At 44.3% G+C, this 25286-nt stretch overlaps 1 protein-coding gene across 5 annotated transcripts in view; it reads right to left on the bottom strand.

The window, feature by feature from the left end:
* cfap221 (cilia and flagella associated protein 221) overlaps positions 1-25286 on the bottom strand; it is a 254455-nt gene that overhangs the window by 198314 nt on the left and 30855 nt on the right. For 3 of the 5 annotated variants that reach the window (XM_059966331.1, XM_059966329.1, XM_059966335.1), the window contains exon 1: positions 14673-14789. The exons of 1 other annotated variant lie outside the window; for it this stretch is intronic. The gene's annotated coding sequence lies outside the window, so the exon portion shown is untranslated. Of the gene's footprint in view, positions 1-14672; positions 14790-25286 lie in introns of those variants that run through there. One more of the 5 variants, XM_059966330.1, reaches the window with a different exon arrangement.

Raw genomic sequence — 25286 nt, 5'->3', positions numbered from 1 at the left:
TGGCAATGCCACATAATTACTTTAACAAATTTATATACATTTCGGAAATATAGAAACATAGAACACCTAAAGCACAATACAGGCCCTTCGGCCCACAATGCTGTGCCGAACATGTACTTACTTTAGAAATTACCTAGGGTTACCCATAGTCCTCTATTTTTCTGAGCTCCATGTAGCCATCCAGGAATCTCTTAAAAGACCCTATTGTATCTGCCTCCACCACAGTCGCCGACAGCCCATTCCATGCACTCACCACTTGGTAGTGTGGAGAAGCAGAGGGATCTGGGGGTACATGTCCACAGATCCCTGAAAGTTGCCTCACAGGTAGATAGGGTAGTTAAGAAAGCTTATGGGGTGTTTGCTTTCATAAGTCGAGGGATAGAGTTTAAGAGGCACGATGTAATGATGCAGCTCTATAAAACTCTAGTTAGGCCACACTTGGAGTATTGTGTCTAGTTCTGGTCGCCTCACTATAGGAAGGATGTGGAAGCATTGGAAAGGGTACAGAGGAGATTTACCAGGATGCTGCCTGGTTTAGAGAGTATAGATTATGATCAGAGATTAAGGGAGCTAGGGCTTTACTCTTTGGAGAGAAGGAGGATAAGAGGAGACATGATAGAGGTGTACAAGATATTAAGAGGAATAGACAGAGTGGACAGCCAACACCTCTTCCCCAGGGCACCACTGCTCAGTACAAGAGGACATGGCTTTAAAGTAAGGGGAGGGAAGTTCAAGGAGGATATTAGAGGAAGGTTTTTCACTCAGAGAGTGGTAGGTGCGTGGAATGCACTGCCTGAGTCAGAGGTGGAGGCAGATACACTAGCGACGTTTAAGGGACTACGAGACAGGTATATGGAGGAATTTAAGGTGGGGGATTATATGGGAGGCAGGGTTTGAGGGTTGGCACAACATTGTGGGCTGAAGGGCCTGTAATGTGCTGTACTATTCTATGTTCTATGTTCTATGTACCACTCTCTGCGTAAACAACTTACCCCTGATATCCCCTCGGTACCTACTTCCAAGCACCTTAAAACTGTGCCCTTCAATGTTAGCCATTTCAGCCCTGGGAAAAAGCCTCAACTATCCACACGATCAATGCCTTTCATTATCTCATACACCTCTATCAGATCACCTCTCATCCCCTGTCGCTCCAAGGAGAAAAGGCCAAGTTCAGTCAACCTATTCTCATAAGGCATGCTCCCCAATCCAGGCAACATCCTTGTAATTCTCCTCTGCATCCTTTCTATGGCTTCCACATCCTTCCAATAGTGAGGCGACAAGAAATGAGCACAGTATTCCAAGTGGGGTCTGACCAGGGTCCTATGTCACTGCAAAATTACCTCTCGGCTCCTAAACTCAATCCCACAGTTGATGAAGGCCAATACACCTTTTTAACCACACGGTCAACCTGTGCAGCAGCTTTGAGTGTCCTAATGGACACAGACCCCAAGATCCCTCTGATCCTCCACACTGCCAAGAGTCTTACCATTGATACTATATTCTACCATCATATTTCACCTACCAAAATGAACCACCTCACACTTTCTGGGTTGAACTCCATCTGCCACTTCTCAGCCCAGTTCTGCATCCTATCGATGTCCCACCATAAACTCTGACAGCTCTCCACACTAACCACAACATCCCCAACCTTTGTGATATCAGCAAATTCACTAACCAGTCCCTCCACTTCCTCAACCATGTCATTTATAAAAATCACAAAGAGAAGGGGTCCCAGAACAGATCCCTGAGGCACAACACTGGTCACCAACCTCCATGCAGAATATGACCGTCTACAACCACTCTTTGCCTTCTGTGGGCAAGCCAATTCTGGATCCACAAAGCAAGGTCCCCTTGGATCCCATGCCTCCTTACTTTCTCTATAAGCCTTGCATGGGGTACCTTATCAAATGCCTTGCTGAAATCCATATACACTGCATCTAATGATCTACCATTATCAATGTGTTTAGTCACATCCTCAAAAAATTCATTCAAGGTCATAAGGCATGACCTGCTGTTCACAAAGCCATGCTGACTATTCCTAATCAAATTATACCTCTCCAAATGTTTATAAATCCCCCTCTCAGGATCAAAGAGCCTGTATTGTGCTGTAGGATTTTTATGTTCTATGTTACTCCTTGCATTAAAATAGACATATCTCAACCATCAGTCTGAGTGTTTTCCTTCTCTATCACCTGCCCATCCTCCCTCTCACACTGTCTACATTTGTAAGCCAACCGCCCCTTTTTCCATCTCTTCAGTTCAGTTCCCTCCTCGCAGCAATTCTAGTTTAAACTCTCCCCGATAGCCTAAGAAAATCTCCCTGCCAGGATGTTGGTCCCCCTTACATAGAAACATAGAAAATAGGTGCAGGAGTAGGCCATTCTACCTTTTGAGCCTGCAACACCATTCAGTATAATCATGGCTAATCATCCAACTCAGAACCCTGTACCTGCCTTCTCTCCATACCCCCGATCCCTTTAGCCACAAGGGCCATATCTAACTCCCTCTTAAATATAGCCAATGAACTGGCCTCAACTGTTTCCTGTGGCAGAGAATTCCACAGATTCATCACTCTCTGTGTGAAGAAGTTTCTCCTCATCTCGGTCCCTTCCGCTTTATCCTTAAACTGTGACCCCTCATTCTGGACTTCCCCAACATTAGAAACAATCTTCCTGCATCTAGCCTATCCAATCCCTTTAGAATTTTATACGTTTCAATAAGATCTCCCCTCAATCCTCTAAATTCCAGCGAGTATAAGCCCAGTCGATCCAGTCTTTCTTCATATGAAATTCCTGTCATCCCAGGAATCAATCTGGTGAACTTTCTCTGTACTCCCTCTGTGGCAAGTATGTCTTTCCTCAGATTAGGGGACCAAAACTGGACACAGTCCTCCAGGTGTGGTCCCACCAAGGCCTTGTACAACTGCAGTAGAACCTCTCTGCCCCCGTACTCGAATCCTCTTGCCATGAATGCCAACATACCATTTGCCTTTTTCACAGCCTGCTGTACCTGCATGCCCACTTTCAATGACTGGTGTACAACGACACCCAGGTCTCATTGCACCTCCCCTTTTCCTAACTGGCCACCATTCAGATAATAATCTGTTTTCCTGTACTTGCAAACAAAGTGGATAACCTCACATTTACCCACATTAAATTGCATCTGCCATGATTTGCCCACTCACCTAACCTATCCCAGTCACCCTGCATCCTCTTAGCATCCTCCTTACAGTCAACACTGCCACCCAGCTTTGTGTCATCCGCAAACTTGGAGATGCTGTATTTAATACCCTCGTCTAAATCATTAATATATATTGTAAACAACTGGGGTCCCAGCACTGAGCCTTGCGGTACCCCACTAGTCACTGCCTGCCATTCTGAAAAGGTCCCATTTACTCCCACTCTTTGCTTCCTGTCTGCCAACCAATTCTCTATCCCCATCAATACCATACCCCCAATACTGTGTGCTTTAAGTTTGCACACTAATCTCCTGTGTGGGACCTTGTCAAAAGCCTTTTGAAAATCTAAATATACCACATCCACTGGTTCTCCCCTATCCACTCTACTAGTTACATCTTCAAAAAAATACTATAAGATTCGTCGGACATGATTTTCCTTTCACAAATCCATGCTGACTTTGTCCTATGATTTCACCGCTTTCCAAATGTGCTGTTATCACATCTTTGATAATTGCCTCTAGCATTTTCCCTACCACCGATGTCAGGCTAACTAGTCCTGGTTTCTCTCTCCCTCCTTTTTTAAAAAGTGGGGTTACATTAGCCACTCTCCAATCCTCAGGAGCTAATCCAGAATCTAAAGAGTTTTGAAAAATTATCACTAATGCATCCACTATTTCTTGGGCTACTTCCTTAAGCACTCTGGGATGCAGACCATCTGGCCCTGGGGATTTATCTGCCTTTAATCCCTTCAATTTACCTAACACCACTTCCCTACCAACATGTTTTCCCTCAGTTCCTCCATCTCACTAGACCTTTGGTCCCCTACTATTTCCGGAAGATTATTTATGTCCTCCTTAGTGAACCCGCTTGGATTCAAGTGCAACCTGTCCTTTTTGTACAGGTCACGCCTGCCCCAAAAGATGTCCCAATAATCCAGAAATCTGAATTCCTGCCCCCTCAGGCACACATTTATCCTCCACCTCACTCTATTCCTCTGCTCAATGTCATGTGGCACAGGCTGTAATCCTGAGATTACTACCATTATGGTCCTGCTTCTCAACTTCCTTCCTAACTCCCTGTAGTCTGTTTTCAGGACCTCCTTCCTTTGCCTACGCACGTCACTGGTACCAATATGTACCACGACCTCTGGCTGTTCACCTTCCCACTTCAGGATATCGAAGACCTGATCAGAAACATCCCAGACCCTGGCACTTGGGAGGCAAACTACCATCTGTGATTCTTTTCTGCATCCAGGGAATTGCCTTTCTGATCCCCTAACTATAGAGTCCCCTATAGTTAGAGCCTTCCTCTTCCTTTCCCTACCTTTCTCTGTGCCAGAGGCGCGGCCACTGTTGCTTCCCCCAGGTAGGTAGTCCTCCCCCACCAGGACTCAAACAGGAGTACTTACTGTTAAGGGGTACAGCTACAGGGGTACTCCCCAGTATCTAACCCTTGCCCTTCCCCCTCCTGACTGTTACCCACTTATCTAGCTCCTCTCTATCACCTCCTCACTTTCCCTGACCAGACGAAGGTCATTGAACTGCAGCTCCAGTTCCCAAACCCAGTCCCTAAGGAGCTACAGCTGGTGCAGATGTGGCCATCCGGGAGGCTGGGAGTCTCCCGGACATCCCGCATCTGACACCCAGTACAGGATACCGGCCATACAGATATACTTCCTATTCCTATTCTTCACAACTAACTTACCTCACCTTGATCCGTTATTGCCGAAGCCCCGTTCAGCCAAAGTCCTCCTACTCTGACTCCCTCTACCTTAATACCCACTCTATAAAGCTAGTTTAACTCGCTGACGTCCACGAGCCTGCGCAGTCGTGCCTCGATGTCATGTTTTTACAAGACAGCCTAATGAGAGTAATCAGAAGGACTTGAAGAACTCAGGACAAGGTGTCCTAACCAGTCAAAAGTGGCCTTCTAAGAGTGTACCGATGATTATATGCAAAGTTATTTCAGTGTCATCTTGCAAAGGATAGAGCAGAATTCTGATCATTCATTCTTTGGAAGAATCAACAAGGAATTGTGTCAGTTATAAACAATTCTCAGGAGCTCCTTGAGATTGAGCATGATTTAACGAGTTTCATTCATAGCTCTTCAGACTTCTTGTCACATTTTCTGCAGGAAATTCCCACTAAACATCATTACATATACTTTTAAAATCTTTTTACCACACATTCTAGTTACTTCCCATTATGCCATTTAAAACTGCTAAATTTTTATTCCCTCTGTTCTTTCCACCTTGTCCCTCTTTGCAATTTAAAACATATGTGTTTTCTCACTTTTCCACTAATGACAAAAAGTCTTTGGCCTGAAATGTTGAGTCTATTTCTCTCTGGCAAATGCTACTTGAATTGTTTCCAACAATTTCTGTTTTGTGCTTTAGGAGTTTGACATTAGTAATGAAAGCACTGAGGCAGATTAAAGCCAGTGTCATTAAGGCCTCTATGTTCAGATTGTTCATCTGCAAAAGTATGTTGATATTTGTTCACTGAACTTGTCTGTGGAGAATTTTTCAGAGATAGCATTATTTGTTCTGTTTTGAGGTACCTCCTAGAGGTAGTTCTTATAACCATACAGGAGAGCAGAAATTACATCTGCCCAAAGGCCAAAGCTTTGGCCCTGGCTTTTGGTCTTGATTTTCTAGTACACTTAACACTTAAAGGAACGGTGAATTACATTACTAATGCCTGCCTTGATTGAGAGGTGGCTCCCAAGACACTGAAAGCAATTCATGCTTTCTAGGGTCTCATTGTGGACCTTCTTCACTGCAATGCTGTAGCTCACTTCCAATAAATGTACTGTAAATATGTGCTTGATCTAAAGGGCAAACAGTTCTAGTTACATCACCTCCACTCCACAATAGTCAGCCCAACTTTGCTCCTTGGGGTGTATTACACAGATAACGTGTTCATGTGTGCAGATTCAGAAGCCAAGTAGCAGGACATTACTAAAGCATTTGAGACAATATGCCTTACACTTAACTTGCAGAAAACAAAGGTCCTCTGTGAACCTGCTAGTGAATAGACTATGGACAAAAGACTGTCTGTTTACTCCTGGTTAATCATCAATGTCACAAACTAGACTCTAGTGAAGATTATGGTACAGAGACCCAGATTTAAATTATCCTGAGAGAAAAAAATTCTCAGCTGTGACCACCCTAAACTCTTATCAGGATTATTGACCTAAATAATCTTGTGATGATGGCATAAAGTTGAAGTCATTAAATTGATTCCCATACTTAGCATATTATGCTGTTGTTCATATAAGCACACAAGGAGAATGGTTCCAGTTTAAGTAAACAGCATGATATCCAGGTAGATTTCAATTAGGAAAGATTAGTTCTTGACTGATTCTATTGCCAGCTCTCGTATCACAGCACTTAGTATAGCCATTTGCAACTAAATCTGCAAGGAGATACAGGAGACTGAAGATGCACACTCAATGTTTTAAGAACAGCTTTTTCTTCTCCACCATCAGATTGAGGGTCAATGAACCCACAAACACTAACTCTCTATTTGCAACAGGTCCACAGCAGATGCTATCTCATCAGTCCTTCACTCAAACCTAGAACATCTGGACACCAAAGATGCATACATCAGGGTGCTCTTTATCAACTATAGCTCAGCATTCAACACCATCGTCACCTCAAAACTAATCAATAAGCTCCAAGACCTTGGCCTCAATACCTCATCATGCAATTGGATTCCAGATTTCCTCTCTTGCAGTTTGGGGATTGTTGCCAATTCCCATCAGTTCAGATTAGCAACAACACCTCCTCCACATCTTCATAGACACAGGTGCACCAGAAGGTTGTGTGCTTAGTCCCTTGCTCTACTCGCTTTACAGTTAATGACTGTGTGGCCAAGCACAGCCCCAATGCTATATTCAAGTTTGTTTATGACACCACTGTTGAAGGTCGAATCAAAGGTGGTGATGAATCAGCATATAGGAGAGAGATAGAAAATCTGAGTGGTATCAGAACAACCTCTTAGTCAATGTCAGCAAGACTAAGGAGTTGACCATATAGACTTCACGAGAAGGAAGCCATAGGTCCATGAGCCAGTCCTCATCAGAGGACTATGTGTTATTATTTCAGAGGATCTTTCCCAGGCCCAGCACAAAACTGCAATTACAAAGAAAGCACAGCAGTGCCTCTACTTCCTTAGGAGTTTACAGAGATTTAGCATGACATCTAAAATTTTGACAAACTTCTATAGGTATGTAGTGGAGAGTATACTGATTGGTTGCATCACAGCCTGGTATGGAACCACCAATGCCCCTGAACCAGAAAATCCTACAAAAAGCAATGGCCCAATCCGTCACAGCTAAAGTCATTCCCACCATTGAACACATCTACTGAAACACTATCGCAAGTAGCAGCATCCAACATCAGGGACCCCCACCACCCAGGACATGCTCTCCTCGCGCTGCTGTCATTGGGAAGGTACAGGAGCCTCAGGACCCACACCACCAAGTTCAGGAACAGTTATTACCCCACAACCATCAGGCTCCCGAACCAGAGGGGATAACTTCACTCAACTTCACTTGCTCATCATTGAACTGTGCCCACAACCTACAGACTCACTCTCAAGAACTCTTCAACTCATGTTCTCCATATTTATTGCTTATTTATTTACATAATTTTCTTTCTTTTTGTATTTGCACAGTTTGTTGTCTTTTCCACACTGGTTGTCCACCCCGTTGGTGCGGGTTTTCATTGATTCTAATATGGTTATTGGATTTATTGGGTATGCCCACAAGAAAATGAAACTCAGGGTTGTACGTGGTGACATAAATGTAGTTTGATAATAAATTTAGTTTGAACATTATCAGCAGTCAAATTTAAGACGTGGGGTCAAATGTGTGAAAAAGTGGTTTAGCAAACTTAGGCCAGCAGCAAACATGATGGGAAGCTGGGAGTAGGGTGGTGTGAGCCTACAACTGGCCAGGCACATATAGGATGGCCCAGAATAGGGAGAGATGTGCAGACAAACTGAAGGTGGGAACCAGGGGATAGGCATGTTGCCGGAGTGTGCAGTGAGAGTGGAGTTACTTGAGCAGTTAGTTGTTCACCAAAAGGCAGCATGGCAGCATAGTGATTTGCACAACACTTTACAGTACCAGTGACTGGGTTCATTTCCCAATGCTGCCTGCAAGGAGTTTGTATGTTTTCCCTTAACCGTGTGGGCTTCTTCTGTGTGCTCCGGTTTTCTCCCACAGTCCAAAGATGTACAGGTTAGTAGGTCAATTGGTCACTGTAAATTGTCCCATGATTAGGCTGGGTTTAATCAGGGGGAGGGCTGGACTGCATGGCATATTCTGCACTGTATCTTAATAAATAAAAGAATTGGACATGTAGATGGTGTGCCACCAACAGCTTGGGCTGGAATATGATAGGGTCTTGAAACAGGAAATCAGAACATGACCAGGAATGTGAGCCTAAACTTCAGTGGCCATTATTGAGAAACACAGTGTAAGATATACAAAACAGCTTTGCCGCTTGTCAATTGTCACCTGCAGTTTCATGAACAAGAAATGTCTTTTTTGGTGAAGGGACAAGTGCAAGTGATGTCCAATCGGACACACTAAACATTTCATTAAAATGTTTTTCAAAAGGTTGGTGGAGTCCTCAAATCTAGTAAAGGCAATCGAGCTCACACTGTGTCCACCAACCAGACAGACCCAACTGAATGAGCGCCTTCAATATACCAGGTTTTGTCACCCGAAAAAGCGCAAATTGTGAGGGTAAATGTTTACTGTAACTGCATAGCTTACTTTGATAAACTCCAGCGAGTGCGGAGTTTAAAAAGAGGCCCACTTTTAGGAGCGGGCAGCGGAGTGCGTGGGAGCAGAGTGCTGGACTTCGGTTCAGCGGGCTTCGGCGCAAGAGGACTTCGGTGAGAGGAAATCAGTGAGCCGAGTACGTGCTTGCTGAGGTAAAAAAGGTAAAGTCGGTAGGTACTTTTTTCATTTATTCTGACTAATCTGGGATCGGGTAATGGGGGAGACAGTTAGAGCAGTGGTGTGCTCTGTGTGCAGTATGTGGGAGGTCAGGGTCAACACAGTTGTCCCTGATGACCACACCTGCAAAGGTGCATCCAGCTGCAGCTCCTATCAGACCAAGTTAGGGAATTGGAGCAGGAGCTGGATGAACTACGGATCATTCGGGAGGCAGAGGCAGAGATAGATAAGAGTTATCGGGAGTTAGTCACACCGAAAAGACAGGAAGTAGGCAAATGGGTGACAGTCAAGAGAGGCAGGTGGAGCAGACAAAGAGAGCAGAGCACCCCTGTGGCCGTTCCCATCAACAATAAGTATACCGTTTTGGATACTGTTGGTGGGGATGACCTACCAGGAACAAGTTGCAGTGGTCCTGTCTCTGGCACTGAGGTTGGACCCTCGACTAAGAAGGGGAGGAGGGAAGAGAAGAGAGCAGTAGTGATAGGGGATTCTATAGTCTGGGGGGCAGATAGGAGATTTTGTGAGGATGATCGGGAGTCTTGGATGGTATGTTGCCTCCCTGGTGCCGGGGTCCGGGACATCTCAGATCGGGTGCAGGTTATTCTCGAGAGGGAGGGCAAGAACCCAGATGTTGTGGTCCATGTAGGGACCAACGACGTGGGTAGGATGAGTGAGGGGGTCCTGCGTAGTGAGTTCAGGGAGTTAGTTGAGAAGCTGAAGGGCAGGACCTCCAGGGTAACAATCTCAGGATTGCTACCTGTGCCACGTGCGAGTGAGGCAAGGAACAGAAGGATTATACAGATTAATACGTGGCTGAGAGGATGGTGCAGGAGGGAGGGCTTCAGGTTTTTAGATAATTGGGCTTTGTTCCAGGGAAGGTGGGATCTGTTCCGACGGGACGGTTTACACCTGAACTGGAGCGGTACTAACATTCTTGCAGGAAAGTTTGCTAGTGCTGCTCGGGGGTGGGGGGGGGGGGTTTAAACTAAATTTGCAGGGAGCAGGGATCCAGAATGTGAGAGAGGATAGCGAGATGAAGAATAAAGGACAGGTGGGGACTACACGGTTCCGGAATATTAAGTGTGTAGTAGAGAAAGGTGAGGCGGAACAAGTGATAAGGAGGACACATGTACAGAGGGATGGTCTGACGGAACATGGAGTTAAATGTGCAGAAAGAATAAGTAAATTTAGGAAGGACAACAAAATTCAAGGGGCGTATAGCCCGATGGGAGTTTGGGGAGCTGGGTTAAGCACAATAGGCAGCGATTTAAACAGAGAGAGGAGAAATGGGCTAAAAATTCTATATCTGAATGCACGAAGTGTCAGAAATAAGGTGGATGAGCTTAAAGCTCAGGTGCGAATGGGTAACTATGATGTTGTTGGGATAACAGAGACATGGCTGCAGGGAGATCAGACCTGGGAAATGAATGTACAAGGGTGTACGTGCTATCGTAGGGACAGAAATGTGGGCAGAGGGGGTGGGGTGGCCCTGTTGGTGAGGAATGAGATTCAGTCCTTTGCAAGGGGGGACATAGGATCAGGTGAAGTAGAGTCTGTGTGGATAGAACTGAGGAACAGTAAGGGCAAAAAGACCCTAATGGGTGTTGTCTACAGGCCCCCAAACAGTAGCATGGATATTGGGAGCAAGTTGAATAGGGAGTTAACATTGGCATGTGGCAAAGGTAATGTCGCAGTAGTTATGGGGGATTTCAACATGCAGGTGAACTGGGAGAATCAGGTTGGTGTTGGACCCCAGGATAGGGAGTTTGTAGAGTGCCTACGGGATGTGCATTCTTGGAACAGCTTGTACGAGAGCCGACCGGGGACAAGGCTATTCTGGATTTAGTGTTGTGTAATGAACAGGATTTGATAAGCGATCTTGAAGTAAAGGAGCCATTCGGAGGAAGTGACCATAATATGATAAGTTTTAATCTGCAATTTGAGAAGGATAAGGGCAGATCGGAGGTGTCAGTGTTGCAGTTGAACAAAGGAGACTATGGAGCCATGAGGGAGGAGCTGGCCAAAGTTAAATGGATGGATATCCTTGCAGAAAAGACAGTGGAACAGCAATGGCAGGTATTCTTGGGAATAATGCACAACGTGCAAAATCAGTTCATCCCCTGGAGAAGGAAGGATTCAAAGGGGGGAAAGGGGCCACAGTGGTTGACAAAAGAAGACAGAGATTGCATAGCATTAAAAAAAAAGTATGACAGAGCTAAGGTGAGTGGGAAGACAGATGATTGGGAAATTTTTAAGGAAAAACAGAACTTAACTAAAAAGGCAATACGGGGAGAAAAAACGAGGTACGAACGCAAGCTAGCCAGGAATATAAAGGAGGATAGCAAAAGCTTTTTTTAGGTATGTGAAGAGAAAGAAGATAGTTAAGAACAATGTTGGGCCCTTGAAGAATGAATTGGGTGAAATTGTTATGGGAAACAGAGAAATGGCAGAAGAATTTAATAAGTACTTTAGATCTGTCTTCACTAGGGAAGACACAAGCAATCTCCCAGATGTATGGATGGGCCAAGGACATAGGGTAACAGAGGAAATGAAACAGATTGACATTAGGAAGGAGACGGTGATGAGTAGACTGATGGGACTGAAGGCTAACAAATCCCCAGGTCCAGATGGTCTGCATCCGAGGGTACTAAAGGATGTGGCTCTGGAAATTGTAGAGCATTGGTAATCATTTTCCAATGTTCTTTAGATTCAGGATCAGTTCCTGAGGATTGGAGAATGGCTAATGTTATCCTCACTTTTTAAGAAAGGAGGGAGGGAGGAAACAGAGAACTATCATCCTGTCAGCCTAACATCAGTAGTGGGGAAGATGCTAGAGTCCATTATTAAAGATGAAATAGTGGCATATCTAGATAGCAGTGATAGGATTGGGCTGAGCCAGCATGGATTTACCAAGGGCAAATCATGCTTGACTAATCTATTGGAGTTTTTCGAGGATGTAACCAGGAAGTTAGACAAGGAAGATCCAGTGGATGTAGTGTACCTTGACTTTCAGAAGGCATTTGATAAGGTCCCACATAGGAGATTGGTGGGTAAAATCAGAGCTCATGGCATTGGGGGGAAGATATGGACATGGATAGAAAACTGGTTTACAGATAGAAAGCAAAGGGAAGCGGTGAATGGGTGTTTCTCGGAATGGCAGGTGGTGACGAGTGGGGTACCACAGGGCTTGGTATTGGGACCACAGCTGTTTACGATTTACATCAACAATTTAGATGAAGGCATGGAGAATAACATCAGCAAGTTTGCTGATGACACTAAGCTGGGTGGCAGTGTGACATGTGATGAGGATGTTAGGAGAATTCAGGGTGACTTGGATAGGCTGGGTGAGTGGGCAGATACCTGGCAGATGATGTTTAATGTGAATAAGTGTGAGGTTATCCACTTTGGGAGTAAGAACAGGAAGGCTGATTATTATCTGAACGGTGTAGTTAGGTAAGGGAAAAATACAAAGAGATCTAGGAGTCTTTGTTCATCAGTCACTGAAGGTGAATGAGCAAGTGCAGCAGGCAGTGAAGAAGGCTAATGGAATGTTGGCCTTTATTACAAAGGGAATTGAGTACAAGAGCAAGGAAATCCTTTTGCATTTTTACAGGGCCCTGGTGAGACCACACCTGGAGTATTGTGTACAGTTTTGGTCTCCAGGGTTAAGGAAGGACATCCTGGCTGTAGAGGAAGTGCAGCATAGATTCACAAGGTTAATTCCTGGGATGTCCGGACTGTCTTACGCAGAGAGGTTACAGAGACTGGGCTTGTACACGCTGGAATTAAGGAGATTGAGAGGGGATCTGATTGCAACATATAAGATTATTAAGGGATTGGACAAGATAGAGGCAGGAAATATGTTCCAGATGCTGGGAGAGTCCAGTACCAGAGGGCATGGTTTAAGAATAAGGGGTAGGTCATTTAGGACAGAGTTAAGGAAAAGCTTCTTCTCCCAGAGAGTTGTGGGGGTCTGGAATGCACTGCCTCAGAAGGCAGTGGAGGCCAATTCTCTGGATGCTTTCAAGAAGGAGCTAGATAGGTATCTTATGGATAAGGGAATCAAGGGATATGGGGACAAGGCAGGAACCGGGTATTGATAGTAGATGATCAGCCATGATCTCAGAATGGCGGTGCAGGCTTGAAAGGCCAAAAGGTCTACTTCTGCACCTATTGTCTATTTTGAAGGAGAAAATAATTTTACAAATGATTGCTTAAAAAGAACCTACAGGAAACCTGTCAAGTCTACATCGCCATTTCAACATGGCTGATCCATTTCCCTCTCAGCCCCAATCTCCTGCCTTCTCCCCATATCCTTTCATGCCATGACTAATCAAGAATCTTTCGGCCTCTGAAGAATAGTCAGAGAAAGTCAGGGATGGTCAGAGGAAGAAAACCTTTGATGGTGTGGATAGCCAGAGGCTTTTTCCCAGGGCAGAAATGATTAAAACAAGAGAGCACAGTTTTAAGGTGCTTGGAAGCAGGTACAGAGGAGATGTCAGGGGTAAGTTTTTGGTGAGAAAATGGTGAGTGCATGGAAAGGGCTGCCAGTGATAGTGGTGGAGGTGGATACAATAGAGGTTTTTAAGAGACTCCTGGATAGGTACCTGGAGCTTAGAACAATAGAGGCCTATGGGTAACCTTAGGTAATTTCTGAGTAAGTACATGTTCGGTACAGCATTGTGGGCCGAAGGGCCTGTATCATGCTATAGGTCTTCTAAGTTTCTATGAAACATTTCACCATAAGCATTCTCAAAGTTATGATACTGATCATGAATGTTGTGACAGTGGAAATATTTTTGATGTTGGATGGAAGGTTTTTCATTTGTAATTTTCAACATTTAGGAACTATTTTATGAGAACTTGAAACATAATGGCATAGAAGACTAGGAAGCAAACTTTGGAAAATAGAATTAGTCTAGATCAGGGGTTCCAACGTGGGGGCCCATGGTATAAAGACGGTGGAGAACCCTTCATTTAGATAAATAGTGCACACACGTTTCGGTGCTGTATGACTCCACCTTGGAGATCATTATTCCATAAAACATGGCATGGTGAAACTGAGTAGAGAGAAGCTGATCTATGGGTCCTGTAATTTTTTCCGAAATTAATGGCACCACCTCCTCTGCCAGTTTTACCACGGCAAATTTTGCCAGTGCTCAGGCCCGTTGAAGTAAATGGGCCAACTGTTGCAAGTTCAACACTCCACGGGAAGAGCTAGCAGGAGTCCACAGACCCCTACGGGTCCATGGCATCAAAAAAGTTGGGAACCCCTCGGGCGCATCCCTCCTCAACACATTTCCAGCAACACCCCCACCCCTCCAAATTTAAGGGAATAGACTCTACCTCAATGCACCACGTACTTCAAATGCACGGTTTAAAAACTTCTTTAGTAACTGAGCGTAAACTAAGGGCCAGCAGAGGGTGAGGGGATTATCAAATGCCCTCTAATTGGAAGAGGCTAAATACAAGGTACATTTGGTCTGGTTCCCGCTCACCAGGTCGCGCAAAACTCACTCACCCTTTTGTGGCAGAGATAGGAAAATCTTGCCGTTCGCTAAATACCCCGCTTCCTCCGCCTGCCACAGCCCGTTGCCATAGCAGCCGAAACAAACAGCAGCTTCCGGTCATGTGGCTTCTGTTCGCACTGGTATCGGTATATTGCTGCCTTGTAACGTGTACACATCTTAGACAAATAATGCCTACATAAATTCTGTATGACTATTCTGATCATTTTAATATTGGGCTCAAGGGCTGTCGGGTGGAAAGGAATATCCTGCAAAATAAGAATGAAATTAAAAACTTTCTCCAAAAGAAATTAGATTTCAGAATTCAATTCAAGATTGCTTAATGACATTTCCTGTACACAAGCGTGAGGAGAATGAAAACAAGTGTTACTTGAGATCTGATGCAGCTCAAAAATCAGGCGATATATCTCAATAAATAAATGATTAAAAACAAATGTAAACACAAGTAACGCCAGGGCTGTACATTAGGTAACTGTCGGGAAATAATAAAGTAGTGGTGGAGTTAGTCGGTGGAGCTGTTAATCAGCCTTACTGTTTGGGATGCCTAACCTGATGAAGTTTAAATCTTCCCTTTGACAGGAGTTTTGTGAAACCCTCTCTGATCTCTGCTGCCCTCCATTCCTGATAAACGATCTCGGCCCGAAAAGTCTTTTCCATAGATGCATCTTTTGGCTGCTGAGTTCCTCCAGCATTTTGTGTGTATTGTCATGGTAAATATAAACAGGTATATCGTGTGTTAAGAAATTTGTATTTTATAAAGCAAAAACAAGCTGGAATAACTGAACGGTTTAAAGTCGTACCTTTTGGAGGGAAAAGAATTGTCAGGTCGAGACCCTGCATTCGGGTACATTAATATACTAATTTAGATGCCAAATGTATCTTAGAGAAATGTGTCAGATTTACTGCAAGGAGATCTTATGTGCCACGCATTTCACATGGGGCCTTTGGGCAATTACAGCGCCATCAAATGGACACAATTCTCAGTCACACGGCCACCCCAGCTGAAGCGCGTTAACTGGAGTATTTTTTCAAAGATTCAATGTACATTTTGTTATCAAAGTTTGTATGCAGTATACAATGCTGAGATTCGGTTCGCCACAGACAACTACGAAACAAAGAAACACCATGGAACCTGTATAAAGAAAACATGAATACCCAAAGCACAAATGGCAAAAAAAGATCGAGAAACCCAGAATATAAAACATCAAACCACTGAGTCACAGAAACAGTCAGGGAATGGGTTTTTTTTTGCCATCTGTATTAGGATCCTGCTAATGAGTCTGGCAACCCATCATTTCTCAGGACTGGGCCACCAGTTCTCATTCATGCTCTTATCAATGTGAGAACTCTACCACTCAAACCATAGTGCCATCAATGAACTTTGGACTCTTAGTGTCTATTGAACTGAACCTTTCCTGACCCCAAACCTCTGACCCACTTGTCCCAGTAAACCTAAATAGCTGAGCCATCAACTTAAAGTATCATTCTTATCTTTGATGGAACTACTCGATCCCCAATCAGGGGATCTCAGGAATCAATCTGGTGAACCTTCTCTGCACTCCCTCTATGGCAAGAATGTCTTTCCTCAGATTAGGGGACCAAAACTGCACACAATATTCTAGGAGCGGTCTCACCAATGCCTTGTACAACTGCAGTAGAACCTCCCTGCTCCTATACTCAAATCCTTTTTCTATGAATGCCAACATACCATTTGCCTTTTTCACCACCTGCTGTACCTGCATGCCCACCTTCAATGACTGGTGTACAATGACACCCGTGTCTCGTTGCATCTCCCCTTTTCCTAATCGGCCACCGTTCAGATAATAATCTGTTTTCCTATTCTTGCAACCAAAATGGATAACCTCACTTTTATCCACATTAAATTGCATCTGCCATTAATTTGCCCACTCACCTAACCTATCCAAGTCACCCTGCATCCTTTTAGCATCCTCCTCACAGCTAACACCACCACCCAGCTTCGTGTCATCCGCAAACTTGGAGATGCTGCATTTAATTCCCTCATCTAAATCATTAATATATATTGTAAACAACTGGGGTCCCAGCACTGAGCCTTGCTGTACCACATTAGTCACTAGTTCCTTTTATGAAGTATCAACCCAAGAGCATTTTTGGTGGGAACCATCAATATGGTTTCAAGAGATATTAGTGTCAATAGAGTCATAGAAAAGAACAGCACTGAAACAGGCCCTTCAGCCCATCTAGCCCATGCTGAGCCATTTAAACTGCCCAATCCCATTGACCTGCACTGGGTCCATAACCCTCCATATCCTTATCATCCATGTACCTATCCAAACTTCTCTTAAACATTGAAATCAAGCTTGCATGGACCACTTGGACTGGCAGCTCGTTCTACACTCAGGACCTTCTTGAGTGAAAAAGTTTCCCCTTGTGTTCCTCTTAAACTTTTCACCTTTCACCCTAACCTGTGACATCTAGTTGTAGTCTCACCCAGCCTCAGTGGAAAAAGCCTGCTTGCATTTATCCTTTCTCTACCCCTCATAATTTTGTATGCCTCTATCAAATCTCCTCTCAACCTTCTACATTCCAAGGAATGAAGTCCTAACCTACTCAATCTTTCCTTGTAACTCAGGTCCTCCAGACCTAGCAACATCCTTGTAAAGTTCCTCTGTACTCTTTCAAACTTGTTTACATCTTTCCCCTAGGTAAGGGACCAAAACTGCACACAGTACTCCAAATTAGGCCTCACCAATGTCTTAAAAAACTTTAGTGTTCACTTGGATAAAGTTTTGACCTATATCCATAAAGAAAGCATGCAGATGAGGAATGAAAGGATTAAGTGATGTCATGACTGTGAAAGTGAGAAAACAAACATTGCAAAAGCTGAAATGGTCCAAATGGCAGGTTCTGCGGAGATGAACCACAGACAAAGATCATGGTGACAAATGGAGGGGGTCAAAGAGACTGAGAGGTAAACTGCTGGTAAGTCTAAACAGAAAATTATATGGGACTTTGTTCAGGGTGGTGTCCAAGGAGTTAGCAGGTAGCTATGTAGCTATCCTACCCTGTATTTTGATTTGACGTGGCAAAATCAGACATACCAGGAACTTCAGAAATCCACTGCTCAACATTGAGAGGGAGTTCACTAATGTCTTGATTAGCACAGAAAGGAATGTAAGAGTATAACTTGGACTGTGTCTTTAGAAAACACTCCTTGGTAGATATACAGTTGGATAGAGCTATTAAGGAAAGCAACAATGTTGGTAACCATATCAACAAACTGTTGAAACTGAGAATCAGATGTACTGTATAACTGCCAGAGGAATCTTTATTTTAAAGTAATCATCTATTCCCAACATATCGCATTTCTTCAATTTATTTTTGATATTTAGCACAGTGATGTCTTCGATTAATGTAAAAGAATTAATATTAATAAAATGGTAGCTACTGGAATTCCTCTCCCTAATACACTAATCTGTATGTTTTGTGCTCTACATTTGACAGTTGATTCCTTTGCTTCAGTTTTCATTTATGAGAAAACAATGTAAAATCCCTGGGGATAATTCTGCAATAAGCCCAATGCAAAGAAACTATGTTCATTTTGACTGAAGTGGGAGCATATCTACTAAACTAGAAGAAAATGGAATTTCACCTAATTCAATACCCTAAGATTCTTGGAACATTGTTCCATCTTTTTGAGGAAAGTGATCTACTCTTCGTATACTGCCTGTAAAGAATGTCACCCCTGATGAGTCATAAGCCCGTTTCTTCTGTCCAACTTGATGCCACGTCTACATGTCTGTCCAAGCCCTTTCTCTTCTGGCTCCCAATGTATTTCTGTAAAAGCTAAACCTAGTTTTATATTTTTGGAAAACCTCTAATCATATTAATCACATAAGCACGCCTAAAACTGTGGTTACTAAATCAACAAAGTTGGCACTAATCCCCACAATGTTTATTCCATTTGTTAATAAAAGAAGAACCATTGGAGCTCCTATAATAAAAGATTTCATAGATTCACTCAGGAAAGCACCTGTAAATCTGTTGTCTTTATAGCAAGATTATGTTAACAGCTCTTCAGCTCACATCTAAAGCTTCTAATTTTTTCCAGCAATTGGCCAAGCTGCTGAGTATTTCTAGCACTTTTAATTCAGATTTCCACAGCTGTCTCTTCTTTTACAAGAATGCTCACTAAGAAGTTTTGCTCATCTCTCTAATGAGACTTCCGTCTGTCTCTTTTACTTTATTCACCCTCAATAGCTTATGTTACCCTTCTTTTTATCTGTTTTCTCCAACCCTTTCCCCCTCTATAATTTAAAATAGGCTTGTTTTCCAGTTTCTGTAAAATGTTATTGACCCGAAACGTTTAAACTACTTACCCTGCACAGATTCTGTATGACCTCTGAGCATTTCTAGCATTATATGTATTTGTTCCAGGGTGCCCAAGTGCATTTTCTATTAATAAAATAGCTTTGATGGGCCTAGAGAAACACAACCAAAATGCTGTGACAGCAGATCTGGCAGCATCTATGGAGAGAAATAAAGTGTTGACATTTTGGACTGAGACCCTTCATCAGGATGTCTTGATGAAGGGTCTTGGCCAGAGACGTCAACTCTTTACTTATTTTCATAGATCCCACCTGACCTGCTGAGTTTCTCCAGCATTTTGTGTATGTTATTCTGGATTTCCAGCATCTGCAGAATCTCTTGGTTTTTTGATTGGCCGTATTTCTGATATACTTCATTTCTGTGTCTTCCCCAGCATCCTACTTCCACTTCTACAAAACCCTGGGATACAGTGCGGAACAGGCTCGTCTGGCCCTTCAAGCCAAGCCACTGAGCTGCCCCCAGTCTAACCCTGCCTAATCACAGGACAATTTACAATGACCAATTAATCTACCAACTGATATATCTTTGGAATGTGCAAGGAAACTGGTGCACCTGAAGGAAACCCACATGATCACAGAGAGAATGTATAAATTCCTTACAGACAGCGGTGGGAATTGAACCCCGATCTCTGGTGCTGTAAACTGTTATGTTAACCACTACATTACCAGGCTGCTCGTTCCTCATTTTTATACCCCTACATCCAATAGTTCTTTCCTTTTGAACATTCTTCTCTCCCTAATACTGTAGCGTATAGTTTCTACAGCCACTCCTTGTATTAATAAGTGCTGCAAGCCTCTGGCTTTGGAAAGCAGAGAAGAGATAAGACAACTCATAGATCTATGGGTATTTAATTATAATGGTCATTGATTTATGGCTTCAACTTAAATTTGTAACGTCCAAGATAACCATAACCTTGTCTTAGAGTTTGGAGGCCTGCATACCTCAATGACCAATGTTGGCTGGACTCAGGGCCTTGTGCTTTGGCTCTTGGTAGGGTCACCCATGTCAAACAGGTCAAAGGGTAGAGGCCAGACTAAGAGTGGTCCATCGGTCCTCCAGGTTTGGGGGTTCATCTCAGAGCTAACAACCCAGACAGGTAAAATAAAATTATTATGGAAACAGTAAAAAAGAATCCTTCTACATCTGTGTGTGACGGTATGAACAGGCAGAGATTCAGGAGCTTCATTGATGCCCTAAATGTCAGTGGTGTAATGGAGAGTAAGAAATAAATGTGTAAACAAGCTTATTCCCGCGGGCAAATATTACTAGCACTTCCAGAAAATATAATAAACTTACATTTCTCATTCTAAGTTTGATAATATACTATACCATAAATAACACAAAACTATATGACCATTCTACATACTGTGTGCAATGCTATGGGGAAATGTTTCAACATGCAGGTTGATTCCGAAAACAGGTTGGAAATGGATCTTGTTGAATGCTGATGAGATGGCTTTTTAGAGCAGTTTGTTGTGGAGCCAAGTAGGGGATTAACTATACTGGATTCAGTGTTAAGTAACAAACTGGAGGTGATTAGGGAGCTTAAAGGAAAACAACACTTAGGACACAGTGACCGCAATATGACTTGAAAGTTCAACTTGAAATTTCAAAGGGTGAAAGTAAAGTCTGATGTAGCATTTTTTCCAGTGGAGTAAAGGAAATTACAGTGGTATGAGAGAGGAGCTGGCCAAAATAAATTGGAAGGAGATGCTGGTAGAGTTGACAACAGAGCAGCAATGGTGTGAGTTTCTGGGAAAATTGAGGAAGGTTCAGGATAGATGTATTCCAAAAGTGAAGAAATACTCAAATGGCAAAATAGTACAGCCTTGCTGACAGGGGGTGTCAAAGCTGAGATATAAGCTAAAGAGAGGGCATACAACAAAGCAAAAATTAGCAGAAAGACAGAGGATTGGGAAGCTTTTTAAAAGCCAACAGAGAGCAACTAAAAGAGTCATTAGGAGGGAAAAGATGAAATATGAAAGCAAGATAGCAAACAATATCAAAGGAGATAGTAAAAGCTTTTTCATATAAGTGAATTTTAAAAGATACTGAATATAGGACGATTAGAAAATGAGACCAGAGAAATAATAATGGGAACAGGGAAATGGCAGATGAATTAAATGAATATTTTGCTTCAGTCTTCACTGTGGGAGACACTAGCAGTGAGACAGGTGTTGAAGGGTGTGCAGGAAGAGAAGTGAAGACAGTTACTACTACAAATGAGACTGTGGTGAACTACATATACCTGTCTGGACACGCCCCCTGCTGACTGCTCCTGTGGCTCCTCCCACAGACCCCTGTATAAAGGCGATTGAGGCCTGAGCCCGGCCTCTCAGTCTCCAGGATGTAGTATGGTGGTCACTCACTGCTTGTTCCTTCTCCCAGTCAATAAAAGTCGATGTCTCGCCTTTACGTCTCAGAGTGAGTTATTGATGGTGCATCAGAGACAATGCTCAAAAAGCTGAGAGACCTAAGGGTGCATAAGACACCTGGACCAGATAAACTGCACCATAGGGTTCGGAAAGAGGTAGTGGGAGAGAACGTGGAGGCATTAGTAATGATTTTCAAAAGTCATTTGACTCTGACATGGTGCCAGAGGGCTGGAAAATTGCAAATGTCATTCCACTCTTTAAGAAAGGTGGAAAGCAGCAGGAAGGAAATTATAGACCAGTTAGCCTGACCTCAGTAGTTGGAAAGATGTTGAAGTTAACTACTGAGGGTAAGATTATGGAATACTTGGTAACACAGGACAAGATAGGACAAAGTCAGCATAGATTCCCTAAGGGGATATCTTTCCTGACAAACCTGTTGGAATTTTTTGAGGAGATCTCATCCTACGATAGGTAATGGAGATGCAGTGGATGTTGCATATTTGGATTTTCTGAAGGCCTTTGACAAGTTGTCACATATGAAGCTGCTTACCAAGTTATAAGCACATGGTATTACAGGAAAGTTACTGGCATAGGTAGAGCATTGGCTGATTGGTAGGAGACAGTGAGTGGGAATAAAAGGATCCTTTTCTGGTTGGCTGCCAGTGACTAGTGATGTTCCCACAGGGGTCACTGTTGGGACTGTTTCTTTTTATGGTGTATATCAATGATTTAGAAGATGGAATAGATGGCTTTGTTGCCAAATTTGGATATAATACAAATATTGACAGAGGGACAGGTAGTGTTGAGGAAACAGGTAGGCTGCAGAAGGACTGAGACAGACAAGGAGAATGGGCAAGAGAGTGACAAATGAAATACAAAGTTGGAAAGTGCATGGTCATGCAATTTGGTAGTAGAAATAACAGTGCAGACTATTTTCTAAACAGGGAGAAAACCTAAAAGTCACAGATGCAAAGGGACTTTGGAGTCCTTGTGCAGAACACCCTAAAGGTTAACTTGCAGGTTGAGTTGGTGGTGAGGAAGGCAAATGCTATGTTAGCATTAATTTCAGGAGGTCTAGAATACAAGTGAAAGGATGTGATGCTGAGGCTTTATAAGATACTAGTGAGGCCTCACCTTGAGTATTGTGAACAGTTTTGGGCTCTTCAGCTAAGTAAAGATGTGCTGGGATTGGAGAGGGTCCAGGGGAGGTTCACAAGGATGACTTCAAGAATGAAAGGGTTCTCATACAAGCAAAAGTTGACAGCTCTGGGTCTCAGGATAGAGGGGTGCCCATTTAAAACAGAGATGCAGAGAAATATCTTTAGCAATAAGCTAATGAACTTGTAGAACTTGTTACCACAGGTAGCTGTGGAGACCAGTTTATTAAGTGTATAAGGCCAAGCTTGATAGGTTCTTGATTGGACATAGCATCAAAGTTTATGCGGAGAAGGCCAGGTGTGTGGCTGAGAATGGGAAAAAAGAATCAGCCATGATTGAATGGCAGAGCAGACTCGATGGGCCAGATGGTCCAATTCTGCTCCTCTTATGGTCTTGTGTTAGTGGTGTAGCTTTAAATTATCTGTTTGGCCCTGTCTGTCGTAGTGAGTGCTGGGAGTGTCTGAATCCAGGCTTGGAGGATTGGCAGACACTGTCACGGTAAACACTGGCAAACTGAACCCAGGTGTGGAGGAACGACAGACTCTGTCACGGTAAACACTGGCAATGACTGAACCCAGGTGTGGGGGAACGACAGACTCTGTCACGGTAAACATTGGCAATGACTGAACCCAGGTGTGGGGGAACGACAGACTCTGTCACGGTAAACGTTGGCAATGACTGAACCCAGGTGTGGGGGAACGACAGACTCTGTCACGGTAAACGCTGGCAATGACTGAACCCAGGTGTGGGGGAATGACAGACTCTGTCACGGTAAACGTTGGCAATGGCTGAACCCAGGTGTGGGGGAACGACAGACTCTGTCACGGTAAACGCTGGTAATGACTGAACCCAGGTGTGGGGGAACGACAGACTCTGTCACGGTAAACATTGGTAATGACTGAACCCAGGTGTGGAGGAACGACAGACTCTGTCACGGTAAACGTCGGCAATGGCTGAACTCAGGTGTGGGGGATCGACAGACTCTGTCACGGTAAACGCTGGTAACAACTGAACCCAGGTGTGGGGGAACGACAGACTCTGTCACGGTAAACGCTGGTAATGACTGAACCCAGGTGTGGGGGAACGACAGACTCTGTCACGGTAAACATTGGCGATGGCTGAACCCAGGTGTGGGGGAACGACAGACTCTGTCACGGTAAACGTTGGCGATGGCTGAACCCAGGTGTGGGGGAACGACAGACTCTGTCACGGTAAACGTTGGCGATGGCTGAACCCAGGTGTGGGGGAACGACAGACTCTGTCACGGTAAACGCTGGTAACGACTGAACCCAGGTGTGGGGGAACGACAGACTCTGTCACGGTAAACGTCGGCAATGGCTGAACTCAGGTGTGGGGGAACGACAGACTCTGTCACGGTAAACGTTGGCGATGGCTGAACCCAGGTGTGGGGGAACGACAGACTCTGTCACGGTAAACGCTGGTAATGACTGAACCCAGGTGTGGGGGAACGACAGACTCTGTCACGGTAAACGTTGGCGATGGCTGAACCCAGGTGTGGGGGAACGACAGACTCTGTCACGGTAAACGCTGGTAACGACTGAACCCAGGTGTGGGGGAACGACAGACTCTGTCACAGTAAACGCTGGCAATGGCTGAACCCAGGTGTGGGGGAACGACAGACTCTGTCACGGTAAACGCTGGTAATGACTGAACCCAGGTGTGGGGGAACGACAGACTCTGTTACGGTAAACGTTGGCAATGGCTGAACCCAGGTGTGGGGGAACGACAGACTCTGTCACGGTAAACATTGGCAATGACTGAACCCAGGTGTGGGGGAACGACAGACTCTGTCACGGTAAACGCTGGCAATGACTGAACCCAGGTGTGGGGGAACGACAGACTCTGTCACGGTAAACGCTGGTAATGACTGAACCCAGGTGTGGGGGAACGACAGATTCTGTCACGGTAAACGCTGGTAATGACTGAACCCAGGTGTGGGGGAACGACAGACTCTGTCACGGTAAACGCTGGTAATGACTGAACCCAGGTGTGGGGGAACGACAGACTCTGTTACGGTAAACGCTGGTAATGACTGAACCCAGGTGTGGGGGAATGACAGACTCTGTCACGGTAAACGCTGGCAATGACTGAACCCAGGTGTGGGGGAACGACAGACTCTGTCACGGTAAACGCTGGTAATGACTGAACCCAGGTGTGGGGGAACGACAGACTCTGTCACGGTAAACGCTGGCAATGGCTGAACCCAGGTGTGGGGGAACGACAGACTCTGTCACGGTAAACATTGGCAATGACTGAACCCAGGTGTGGGGGAATGACAGACTCTGTCACGGTAAACGTTGGCAATGACTGAACCCAGGTGTGGGGGAACGACAGACTCTGTCACGGTAAACGTTGGCAATGGCTGAACCCAGGTGTGGGGGAACAACAAACTCTGTCACGGTAAACGCTGGTAACGACTGAACCCAGGTGTGGGGGAATGACAGACTCTGTCATGGTAAACGCTGGTAACGACTGAACCCAGGTGTGGTGGAACGACAGACTCTGTCACGGTAAATGCTGGTAATGGCTGAACCCAGGTGTGGAGTTACAACAGACTCTGTCACGGTGAGCACTGGCAATGGCTGAACCCAGGTGCAGACTTCCATGTAGAGACAGAAACAAGAGGTTATACAGAGGAACACAAATAGAGCATCAGTGGCAGGACTGAGCGACAAATCATTCTCA

Source organism: Hypanus sabinus, chromosome 4 (genome assembly GCF_030144855.1).
Source record: "Hypanus sabinus isolate sHypSab1 chromosome 4, sHypSab1.hap1, whole genome shotgun sequence".
Taxonomy (NCBI): domain Eukaryota; kingdom Metazoa; phylum Chordata; class Chondrichthyes; order Myliobatiformes; family Dasyatidae; genus Hypanus; species Hypanus sabinus.
The sequence above is the reverse complement of the archived record's forward strand: the minus strand, read 5'-3'. Positions and strand labels throughout refer to the sequence as shown.